The sequence below is a fragment of the Halictus rubicundus genome, unplaced genomic scaffold (genome assembly GCF_050948215.1).
Source record: "Halictus rubicundus isolate RS-2024b unplaced genomic scaffold, iyHalRubi1_principal scaffold0139, whole genome shotgun sequence".
Lineage (NCBI taxonomy): Eukaryota > Metazoa > Arthropoda > Insecta > Hymenoptera > Halictidae > Halictus > Halictus rubicundus.
Window position 1 is genome coordinate 443,315 of NW_027488680.1, and position 13,330 is coordinate 456,644.

Here is a 13,330-nt window from a genome sequence, read left to right on the forward strand (position 1 = left end):
TTAAGGGCATGCTGATTGGAAAATGCAAGTTTTCCCTAACCAATCCGGAGAGCTTCCTTTCTCGTCGCAACGAGCGACACATACCTCTCCTACACCTAAGGCCAACCTCTCAGCCACGAGGAGCCTATAACCACCTAAGGCCAACCTCTCAGCCATGGGGAGCCTATGACCTCGAGTTAATTCTGAAAGGCGGTCGAGCTTCAAATACAGTTCATATACGATCTTCGGACGAGCAACACCACAGGTCTCATCCGAACCTTACAACTTCGCGTTGAGTCTGGAAGTCTAGCTTGCAATGAGTCCATACAAGATCTTGAACACGTGACACTTACAGTCAATTATACCGAGAGTCAAATCGCCTTGCACACGGCAAGGCGAATACAATACGGATCACTCGGATCCGCGCGCGTCTAAGGCAGGACCTGTCGGAATAGCCTTACTGACGAGTCCTCCGACAGGTTCGGGACGAAACGCGATTCCTTTCCTGTTCCAATCCAGTCTTCCGTATCCGTTGAAATAGTTGCCCAAGATTAAGTTGGCGGGCAACAAACGCGAAAGTACGTCGCGAACAACTATCATCGAGTAGGGGGTGGAAACGCAATTATCAGGTAGCATCCTCGTAACGGGCTCTGCTCTAAAGACAGAGGAAAATATTATTTCAGTAAATGGTTCAATTTATTTCAAATCGTTTGCATACTTGGAGAATTACGCGTTCGATTTTAGTGACTTTTTTTGTTATTTCAATAAGTCGTCGTTTGCGAAAAGTCAGAGTATTTTATTTGAACAATAAAACAATTCACTCGTTCGATTCTCACTCGCCTTCAAAATACTATTTCATCGGAACTGTGCAATAACGATCGCGTTACGAACGCTGCAAACAATCTTGTTTTATCTGCATTTCGTTTTTCTTATTTGATTTTCCGCAAATGAATTCACAGAGTCGGTCGTTGAAATTGTCGCGCGTGTATGGCAATCGCGATTTCCGACATTCAATATTACATATGAAGCATAGAACGATTCAGAGAGAAACTCTTCGCGTTTTTGTAATCATATATTGTTCACATTTCGTAAGAGGATGTGTTGCGTTTGATAAAATGTTACAGCTTAAAGAAATATTGCCGAAACAAACGCTGGTAGCGAACGCGTTAATTATGTATCTTTCTATCGCAAAATCGAGGGTGCGCAACAAGACCCAGCAACTCGTAATGGCGTCCCTGACAACGGACATAGTCGCCAGATCAATACTTGTTGCAGCTCGAATTTCCTCTCCTACAAGTCTTCTCCAAACAGAGGGTAACTTTGTCCCGTCAATTCGTGCTCTCCCTCCTCATCTGGGGACACTGAACGTGGAACGGACGAGGAGTTCTTGCAATAAATGAGGTTGCAACAGGCGAGGTTATACTGTAATTATTTCTATTTCCTTCGATATTTTACCGATCGTATGTGATACCACATTTTAAAAGAGGACGTTTTGAAGAATATCATACGATGAAGCTTGTTGCCAAAACAACCGCTAGTAACAAACGCTAGTAGCAAACGCGTTAATTATTTCTCTCTTCGTCATCAGGTTTTTTATGATCATATCAATTGGTCACAGATTAAATCTGTGATTAAATCATCTGATTAAATCTGGAAGAGTTCAAAAACTGTAAGCAATTCTCCCTCTAAATTCTCCTCCCTCGAACTGGTTTCTCTGTCAAAGGGACGATACGTAGTTTCCCACGAGCTTTGAAAGCGTACAACACAGGCCGGTGGAAGAGGATAAGGCCACTGCGACTGGAGGTGGCCCGATGTGATGCGCCTCCCAGCACCCAGGAGTAAATGCGAACAATAGGACCCTGGGTGCTGGCGTATCGGGCTTGGCGGAGGGTTCGGACGGTAGCCCTGGGCGGTGGGGTTTTAGTGGGTAGGAGCCAGGGAGTAAGTCCCGTTCGCCCCAACCTTCATCGGGGGGGGGGGGCTGAATCCCACACTACCCACCAAACTTCAACGTCGGAGGTTGTACGTAAAGGCATTTCCCCACCGACACAAACAAAAAAAAAGGCCGGTGGAGATATTGTTACCATCGGGATGCTTCTGTTGCAACTGAAGAAAAGGGTGGTATTTGCTGAGAGCACGTGGGTGGTGCCCACCGCAACACAGATTTTGTGTAAAAGACCTATGTTGCGCGAAAAAATTGCCCTTTCCATGGGCGATGCTTTATTTCCAGAGAAACTGTTTGTCCCATGATTATACACAAAACGCAATGAAATAAATGCGTTATTTGTTGCGGACGTGATTTTTATTTTATTTCCAATCTCGCGAAATCCCATGGTTAATTGCGGAAGAATTGAGTTTTAATATTGCTTGCTACGTTCGGAAATTCATGCTTGACGATGAATCAAATCAGGTGTCAGAAACAGAGCGTAGCTCGCCATTGTAGATGCGAAGGAAGAATGGAAATTGAATTTTTACGATAAAAAACACAAGAAATCGTTGAATATTAAAAGTTTCGATAACATTGTTCACCTCTGGTATTTTATATTCGAACGATTTCTTCGAAGCTGTAGAAATTTTGATTTCATAAACATTCCGGAAGACAGATATTTTCTACTCGAGAAATGGATAGTACAGGCGAAGGCTCTTTGCCGGGGTCATTTTTTCAGACATTTGCCTCAATGGGAGCCATCAGGTCACGCGCAAAGAGAAAATACGCACTGGACTCGCGAGAAAGGGCGTTTATGGCAACAGTAACGTCAGTACGTCAACTATGTACATATCCGTTGACATTTCGCCGAGTGTTTCGGAATTATATCATATTTGGTTTCATCTTAATCAGAGAATGCCACGAATATGTTGGTAAAAGTTTCATTAAAAAATAACGAAAAATAAAGAAGTTTTGTAATTGGATTAGTAGTGGCCTTCTGATCTCACACCGAGATATAGCCGACATGTGTGATCCACTCCTCGGCGACGACGGTTCTCGAGTTTCGCTGCCCGCTTATCCGTGTTAACATTATATCGGAGACGGATATTTTCTCCGTTTGAATGGTAGTCATTTTGGTGTGCCATAGGTTTTTTATGACTTTTAGGTTTAGGATTAAAAGTGGTCAGTTGTGTTTCCTAAAAGTCCAATCTACGTCTGTCCAGAGCCCAAATTGCGAATTTTTACCTCATCGTGGAGTAATTTGTAATATTCGGCAGAAAACTCGCTTTCTGAAGCAAGTATGACGTCACAAGATGGCTGTCGCAGAGAGATTCTCTTAATTTCGAGAGATTTAGTGTTCGTATCGAAAAAAAAGGCTCTGCACAGACGTAGCAAAAACATGCGCAAACACGGTGGTATGCATTTTTAATTGATTACTTACTTATTTAAGACGTAAAATGTCTAGAAAAAAGGCACCATTCAAACACTGTACGTTGCGATAGAATACGGTCGATAATGCAAATCGATAGTAGAGGTTTACATATGTACAATATGTATGCTGTCGAATATTGCAAATTACTCGACGATGAGACAGAAATTCGCATTTTGGCCTCTGAACAGACCTAGATTGAACCTTCAGGAAGGACAATTGACCACTTATAAACTGCTCATTGCAATATTGAAGCGGCAGTTTGAAAAAGTTTCTGACCCTTGCACGTTTCGCAAGACGCCACGACCTTCGAGTCACCGATTCTGTTGAAACTTTGCACACTTATAGATCTCATTGTCCTGTTCACGAATATATATCATTATAGCGGCAGATACTGAATAGATTTCGAGTTTCATTATTTCCTGTGTAATGCCGTATTTTTTCTACGGTACAACAAGATTTGGTTTGCCAGCGTGCCAAGTTTTCAGCCGGACGACCAGTGTTCAAATTCTGTCGACTAACGCATTTTTTTTTTTAATTTTATTATGTTTTGTCACTGTATCTTTATATTAGCAATTTCACATCGGAAAGCAGTAAAATATATCACCTCGCAATTCTAATTACGGATCAGACAGAATTCCAGTATCAATGAACGTTCGAAAGGACAATATCATATAAGGTAGAAAAGACCGCACTTGTTCAAGAAAAGGTATTTATTTTTTTAAAATTAATTTACAGAATAATCATTATATAATTTATGTAGGGATTTGGTGTCAGGCTGGTCGAAATGAATATATATCGGTGTATGTGATACGTTTAGTAACTTAAACGTTGAGTCGGCTACACTTGCTCCACAAGATCGGTCCTCTACCGAAATCTCTCTCTCTCTCTCTCTCTCTCTCTCTCTCTCTCTCTCTCTCTCTCTCTCTCTCTCTCTCTCTCTCTCTCTCTCTCTCTCCCTCTCCCTCTCCCTCTCCCTCTCCCTCTCCCTCTCCCTCTCCCTCTCTCTCTCTCTCTCTCTCTCTCTCTCTCTCTCTCTCTCTCTCTTCCCGTCAAACTCTGACTCTCTACTTCCGCGACCGCGACCTACCTCGCATATATAGCCCGATGGTCCTTAATACATACACCCGAATCGGATCACCTACATCGCTCGCGGTCGTCGCACCTTCCTTACTCTCTCACATTCATTCGCACGCGCTCGCTCGGGCATTCACCTGTCGTTGTGTTGATGTTTTTCGGCCATCCGCGGACGACCTGCTCCACAAAAACGCTGGTCGTTTTTGCGTTTTCGCTGACCTAATCGGCGATTTCCGCCAACGGCTCCGTCCCCTACGTTTATGTTAAACAAAAACGAACAAACAAAAAGAAACAAAGAAACAACTGACAAACTAAAACATGAAAATAAACAAACAAACAAACTTATATTTTATATATATTTATTTTTTATTTATTTATTTTTATTTCCTTACAGAATATTTATTATATAATTTATGATAGGGGAATATTCAAAGTAAAATTAAAATTAAACAGAAACAAACAAACAAAACAAACTAAAACATCGAAATAAACAAACAAACAAACGAAAAGAAAAGAAATCATCTATAATAATAATTATGATTAATATTGATGCCGCGGCCTCTTGGAAATAACATTGTAGCGGCGTGAAGTGAGCGTGAAGAGAGAAAGAGAAAGAATGTGTCAGTACGCGTGAAGTGAGCATGAAGAAAGAGAGCGAGGATGAACAAATGAGCGTGAAGAAAGAGAGCGAGTATGAACAAATGAGCGCGAAGGAAGAGAGAGAAAGAATGAGTAAATACGTGTGAAGGAGCGAAAGAAAAGATAGAACGTAGAGACGCGTGCGTGTAGTTTTCACCAGAAGCAAACGAACCAGCGTGTGAGACGGTTGCAAACCGCGTGTAAAAAAGTAATAAAAGTGAATTCCAAGAATACAGCGTGAAAAGTGTGTTAGAAAAATCGAAGTAAGCAAACGGTCGAGGCAGGCCATGTGGTTTTTGTCAGCGCGTTGCCCTTCCACAAGGGAAAGTCCTTTAGCTTGGGGGTGTCATAAACAAGGGGGCATACTGTCGAAGGCGTTCTCACGGCTGAGGATTTTTGGGACAGCAGGACATTCTGATTCTGACTGTCGTCGTGTACAGTTGTCGTGAATAAAGATTCATAGTATTTTGTAATACGCCCACATTTATTTAAGTTAACGATATCGCGTTATCTATCTTTCTAGTACTTTCTTACAAGTGAATAAAAGAAGCCTAACAACATTATAAAAATAATTTATAATTACTTTGTATTTAAATTATATAATAAGAATTATATTTATTATTATTTTAATTTATAGTTATTATTATTTATTTTAGTTTATTTTATCGCCTGTGTGTGATGAAAGCAGCCTCTCTTTTTTTAGCCCCGCATCCGCTGGCGGTACTCCGCCCGCTTTATCAGCTTGGCCAATTTATTCTGAAACATAATATTATGCTTTATAATTTTTTAATTATTCACCATTTATTTATTATTTTATTATTTCTTCATTTATTCTATATTTACTTACATAAGAATCATAATTTAGCCTAGCCGTGGAGGTGGGCGGGGGCCCACGTTCAAATGGCCTCGGGATGCGGGAGGGCGGAAAGTTGGGCGGCAACAATTTTACCGCAATGGGCGACGGTATCTGCGAGGCCCGTGGCGTTGGGGCGGATGGCCCCTGTTCTAAGGACATTTTTTCAAATTTGATGGTGTTTGGTTCCATAATTCTGGAAAAGAAAAAAGAATTACTTCATGCGCCGTCTCGAAAATGTCGGATTCAAATTGACGCGTATTATAGTGTTGTTTGGAATTTGGAAGTGTGCAAGAACGGTTTTTTCGGGATCGTATCGGATTCTCGAACAAAGATTGTAAGTCATTGCAGGTGTGCAATAATTCGAAAGAATCGGTTACCCAATCGTTGGGACGGGTCGGAAATCCATAGGATCGAGATCAATCACTGAAGAGCAAAATTCTTCACTGATTCGTCTCGACCCCATGGATTTCCGACACGTCCGAACGATTCAGTGCACGACTCTTGCGAATTATTGCACACCGGCAGTCACTCACAATCTTTGTTCGAGAATATGATACGATGTCGAACAAAACATTCTCGCACACTTTTAAATTGTATATATCACTATAACACTTCACGACGCGTCCAACGAATCAAGTCTATTCGTCTAATGTAACAAAAATGTTTATATCTCAGAAACGGTTGACCTTTCGACCTATGTTTACTATAGCTTTTTCACTCAGCACTGTGTATCCTATATACCATATAAATATTGAATGGTTTTTTTTTAACACCCTGTATATATATATATATAACATGTATCCAACGGCAGAAGGTGAAGTTTTCAAGCTACTACACGCTGTAAGGAAAATAAATTGTAGGGACAACCTGAGAATAAATGAAGGGATCGTTTGCGGTGCAATTACAAAATTGTCTCTACCTGAAATACTTGCACTTGTGAAGACCATTCAACGTTTATGAACTCAATGGATACATATATAGAAACAACTTATCGTGATCATGAATAAATTACTTCTGTGAATTTGATTGCAAAGTGGGAGAACATCGACTCGATAATTTCATAGGGTGGATAATAAAAATCTCCTTGTGGATTTTAACCAAAGAACACACCCCCCCCCCCGCCCTAAAGAACAAATTCGGTCATTCAAAATAGGCAGAATTTTTCATCGAAATAGATAGTTTTTTGCAAATATCTCGGAAAATAAAGAGACCGCCGTACTGTGCGGACTAATGGCCTGTTTTTGGGCACTTCTCGTAATTTGGTTATTAATGTATAAATATGTATCAGAAATTGTTTGCAGAAAATTAAATTTACTGTGGCGGCCGTGCAAATAGCACGCCGACGAACCGCCAATATACATTGTAAACGCGGCGGCGACCGTCCTCGGAAAGCCGCAAAGAAACACGTGAAGATCGGCTCCGGGGACGGTCGCCATCTGTTAAACAATTGACTGACGCGAGGGAGAGGTGGTCAGTCAAAGGTATGCGATCGACACTCGGTCGCGAACGTCGATACAGGGCAGTCGACGGTCCACCGACCAATAAAGACGTATACCACCGAACACGGCCTCGATCATTACACCGGACACCCACATTTACCAATATAATTAATAAATTTAACAAAGATTTTATTTTTAAAAACATTCAATTTAAAACGAAATTAATAATAAATGAAGTATATGCAAAATTAGTAATAAGAGACTTGAGCAAATTATAATAGTAGTAAACAAAATAAGCAAACTTAACAAATCACTATTCGCTATAAACAATTTCGATCTATCTTTACATTCTTATTACTTTTCCAGTAGGTGTAAAACATATATTAAAAACAAATTAAGAATACGTAAAATGACATGATGCGAGTTACATGATGCGTAGTAGACATGATGCGCCTCCCCTCAGGTCAATCAACGAATGGGGATGTGTCTTTCGGGATTTTCGGGTCCATCCCTTGGAAGAGTTGGACACCAACGAGATGGCCAGCAAACGGACCCCGGACAGCAAACGCAGCAGTCATTCCGTTGTTATCAGACTTTCGCGATCGTACGCAACCACAGCACTTTCAATCGGATCCCGTTACCCAATATTAAATTGGCGGGTAACTTTTCGGCGATACGGGTACGCGACGCGTTCACAACGGTGAATCCGAGCCTTACAACCTCGGGTGGATATACAGTGGAAATCCGCGCGGCACACTCGATAGTCGCATCGCAAAACACTGGATCAGGTTATTCGGCTATCGAAACTTGCCAGTTAGTCGTTCCTAAACCATTCGAGAGTAAAATATTATTGTTTTCATTTATTGAAACAGCCCCTTGCGGGCCACACGGGGATACCGCTCCATCTCCGTCAAGGTGGTGGGCCTCCTCGCAACGGTTCCATCGTTCCATTTGGCGGCGGCAGAGCGTGGGAAGTTATACCACATCGCCTGCTCGTTCCGCCGCCCGGTGGAGGTGGAGCTTATGCGCGGGGAGGATGAGGAGCTTGTGGCTCTGATACGCCAAGCCCGGGCGGATACGTTTGCTGAATGGGGGAAACTGCTCGCTACGGAAAACACTTCAACAAGCAAGCGCTTTAAGAGAAGCTTTCCTAGGCGTATCAAGCAGAGATTGGTGCGTGTCACAAGCACATTCGAAGCGAGATCACCGTCACAACGCTAAACTGGTGCGGATACCTACACAGACTGAGCCTAATCAAGATGCATGGGGTACTAAGTACCAAAAAGTGGGATCCGATAATCTCTGGGGATTGAAATGTACAGAAGTGAATGTGTGGCCTACCCATGTTGTCGGCGCTAGTATGTATGAGATACATCCTGACATAGAAGCAAATAACCCCAGCGTTAGGTGTTATGGAGCGACTGATACATATTGGATGATCTCGACAACTGTTGCTGGGGCTAAGGAGCAGTTTATAATTAGGCCGAAACAGCCGTTTATATTTTTCTGCAAAGGACTTGTTAGAGTTGTTTTAGCTCATGTAATTGTTAGCAAAAACAAACTTCCTTCAGGACAGTGCATTTATGCGTTGTCACGTCCGGTGGTTCGACCGTAAATGAATAAACGCTTAGATAAAGAATTAGTATTAATTATTATAGAAAAACCCGATGATGTCGCGCGAGAGGAAATAAAATAAGATTAAAGTATATGTTAGCAATTCTACGCAGTTAGGTAGCGCGGAAAAAGACTCCAACTTATCTTCCTGCAAGACACGCAGACGAAGATCAGTTTACACCTTGGAAACAAACAAGAAGAATATTATGCCGAATTACAAGAAAAGACGTCGACTTCATAAGTAAAAGAACCCTGGCAACACACAGCTGACTAATCAGGAGACATTGAGAAGATCAACTCCTCAAAATGAGTTCAGTCAGTTAGTAAAAGATCCATACGTTAGACGCGTCGTGCAATTATTAACAGTTCTTTTTAAAATCTACGAGTTTCGACGTATAAGTCCCGCGAAGTGCTCGTGAAAGTTCAGCAACTTCGACCTGCGAGCCACTGCGGAAAACCAGCGACTACAACCTGCGAGCGCCCTCCCGAAATCAGCGACTGCAAACTTGCGAGCGATCTCCAAGAATCAGCGACTCGATAAATTAATATTATTATAAAGCGAAACACTTGTAAGCCCTCTAGCTTATGCGCTATACAAAATCCCTGCTTGTAAAGTAAAGTCAAACTTCGAATATCTGATTCAGCACCTAATTCTGAATAAATCGATAATTTTGTTGTTTTTTAAAAATACGGATACAACTTATTTAATCAATCCTCAATTTCCCGAATCGTAGCCGATGAATGCAGGTAGGTTCAAAACTGCGACTTATCCCCAAAAAATTATAATCCGCCCCACCTGGGACATAACAAAAATTGGTGACAGCGGTGGGATAAAGCGCAGTGACAAAGACCTTTGATCAACAAAATATTAGAAAGTTTTGGAAAGAACCTTCAATATATGAGTATGTATATCGGAAAATTAGTCCAGAGAAGCTGCTATCAATCCTCAGCACATCAACTTGTATGGGTAAACCAGTGATAAATTACATCAGAAACCCTGATATCCCAGAGACCAACTATATAAAATCGATGAAGGTAATAGCGGGACAAAGGATCAATTCAGAAAGACAACAATGCCTGTCCCAAGGCCGAATTATCGCCCAGAGGAAGAGGTGTTAGAAGAATTCTACGGGCCTATAGATGGGATAGTACCGACCCACTATCCAGAAACATACCGGAACCTCCTGAATCTGTACTGTGTCGTCGCACCACGACAAGAGACGTCCTATATACCTCACTGAAATAGGATATGTCGTGCGTGTTATGGCCGCCTGATCAGAAGGGAACAATGGTATTGTGAAGAAGGAGGCTGGCACATCTTGTGTCAGCTAGATCCAGCCCAAACCTACTCCAAATATGGACTGCCCGCCGGGAATTTTCCGGACCGAGACGTACGGAGGAGACGTATGGACTACCGCCCCGAAGAGGAGGTATTGGAGGAATTTTATGGGCCGATAGATGGGGTAATACCACACCATTACCCTGAAACGTACCGGAATCTTCTAAATTTATACTGCGTGTGTACATCACAGCAAGAAGCATCGTACGTGTACCACCAAAATAGGATATGCCGGACATGTTATGGCCGCCTAACCCCAAGAGAGCACTGGTACTACGAGCAAGGGGCTGGCACATCGTGTGTCAGCTGAACCCGGCCCACACCTACTCCAAATGCCAAGACTGCGGTCGGCAACTAGGAAGGGTCCGTCAGGCATGGGAGTGCACGGAATGCATCGAAGAGAACTTCGAAATGAACGTGGACGAGTGATGACCTGATCCACACTGGCTACGCCCAAGAAGTAGTCACCCGATGGTGACAAGCGCACCCACACCATGTACACATTTTTTTTCTTCTCATCCCATTACATTTGGATCCTTCAGTGCAGGAATATTAGCAGTCCTTATAATCCTCAAATTTATAAAGGTGTCACGTCCGGTGGTTCGACCGCCAACGAATAAACCCTCAGATGAAGAATTATTATGAATTATTATGGACATCCGATGATGTCGCGCGAGGAGAAGTAAAAATAGGATTAAGATATATGTTAAAAATTCTACGCAGTAAGGTAGCACGAGAAACGTATCCAACTTATCTTCCTGCAAGACACGCAGATGAAGATCAGTTTTCACCCTGAGAAGAAACAGGAAAGGTGTCCAATTATGCCAAATTATAAGAAAAGACGCCGACTTCATGGTAAAAAGATCCTGTCGGCATACAGCTGACTAGTCAGGAGACATCAAGAAGATAAAAAGATGCAAGGTAGAGACTCCTGTGCCAGCATCTTTGAAAAACAAAGGACTGTCCATCTCATAAAAAGGGGGACCAACTCCTCAAATTCAGTTATAAACAGTCAGTCGGTCAGACAATCGTGAACAATCAGTTATTCAGTCATAGTCAATAGTCCAGTAACCTCTTTTGAAGTTAAAATAGTTCATTCAGTTGTTTCGCGACAAACCGTTTCAAAGACCAGTGTCAGCAGTCGGAGTATATTGTAACCGAATTCGAACCCGTGATCACGGTAATATTAATATTATTATTATTATTATCAAACTATTTATAAGCACTCCAGTATATGCGCTATATAAACCATATTTGTAAAATCAAATTTGTAATCTCTGATTCAGAACCACACTTTGAATAAATCAATAATATTGTTGTTTTCAAAATAAGGGTACAAAGTTATTTAAACGATCCTCAATTTCCCGAACCATAGCCGGTGTATGCAGGTAGGTTTGAAACTGCGTCCTATCCTCTTAAAATCGTAATTCATCCCACTCGGGACGTAACACTATCAAAGCTTGCAAAGGAGTATCTTTGTGTTATGGCAACATCTGTTCCTTCCGAAAGAGTATTCTCAAAGACTGGCGAAATAATTAGTAAAAAAAAAAAGAAATAGATTAAAAGACAATATAGTGAATAAAATATTGCTTCTTAATATGTACAAAATAAATCCTTCATTATGTCTATTTCGTATATTTTCGTTTTATCTACGTTTTTTTCTTGCCGAAATGTTCCAGTATTTCCACTCGCGGCATTTCTATACTCATGTCAGGTCGGAACTCACAGTCAAATTTAAAGCATCGAGATATTTGAAGGAATCATTTGGCAATCGATACATATAGTACAGAAACAACTTATAGTGATCATGAATAAATAACTTCTGTGAATTTGATTGCAAAGTGAAAAAACATTGACCACTTCGACTCAATAATTTCATACCTCCCTTCATATATTAATGTATATATATATAAGGCGCTAAAACTCATGGAACGTAAAGAATATATTTCGCAGAAGTTATAAGGGAATAGCAATCCCTAAGACCCGCATCCTATAAATTCCAAATTCAAGAAAACAAAATCTATTCAAATTAAAACATTGATAAAGAAATAATGAGGAAATACCTGCAAAATTACTTCTTAACCGTTGAAAAGGAAACATGAGACCCTGGGGTGACCGAGGAACCAGTGCGTGAGGTAAAGAGCGAACCAGCACTGCATCCGTTGGCGAACCTCACCCATTTGAAAACACTGGAAATAAATAATAACATGTATCACTCAATGAATACATATATAGAAACAACTTATAGTGATCATGAATAAATAACTTCTGTGAATTTGATTGCAAAGTGAAAAAACATTGACCACTTCGACTCAATAATTTCATACCTCCCTTCATATATTAATGTATATATATATAAGGCGCTAAAACTCATGGAACGTAAAGAATATATTTCGCAGAAGTTATAAGGGAATAGCAATCCCTAAGACCCGTATCCTATAAATTCCAAATTCAAGAAAACAAAATCTATTCAAATTAAAACATTGATAAAGAAATAATGAGGAAATACCTGCAAAATTACTTCTTAACCGTTGAAAACGAAACATGAGGCCCTGGGGTGACCGAGGAACCAGTGCGTGAGGTAAAGAGCGAACCAGCATTGCATCCGTTGGCCAACCTCACCCATTTGAAAACACTGGAAATAAATAATAACATGTATCACTCAATGAATACATATATAGAAACAACTTATAGTGATCATGAATAAATAACTTCTGTGAATTTGATTGCAAAGTGAAAAAACATTGACCACTTCGACTCAATAATTTCATACCTCCCTTCATATATTAATGTATATATATATAAGGCGCTAAAACTCATGGAACGTAAAGAATATATTTCGCAGAAGTTATAAGGGAATAGCAATCCCTAAGACCCGTATCCTATAAATTCCAAATTCAAGAAAACAAAATCTATTCAAATTAAAACATTGATAAAGAAATAATGAGGAAATACCTGCAAAATTACTTCTTAACCGTTGAAAACGAAACATGAGGCCCTGGGGTGACCGAGGAACCAGTGCGTGAGGTAA

General features: G+C 40.9%; 1 long non-coding RNA gene across 1 annotated transcript in view; it reads left to right on the forward strand.

Moving 5' to 3' along the window:
• Positions 1 to 3,346, forward strand: part of LOC143363814 (uncharacterized) — a 264,793-nt gene extending 261,447 nt beyond the window's left edge. The window contains exon 3 of the long non-coding RNA XR_013083918.1: positions 3,132 to 3,346. This is a non-coding gene — a long non-coding RNA (uncharacterized LOC143363814). The remainder of the gene's footprint in view (positions 1 to 3,131) is intronic.
• Positions 3,347 to 13,330: the final 9,984 nt, after the last annotated feature.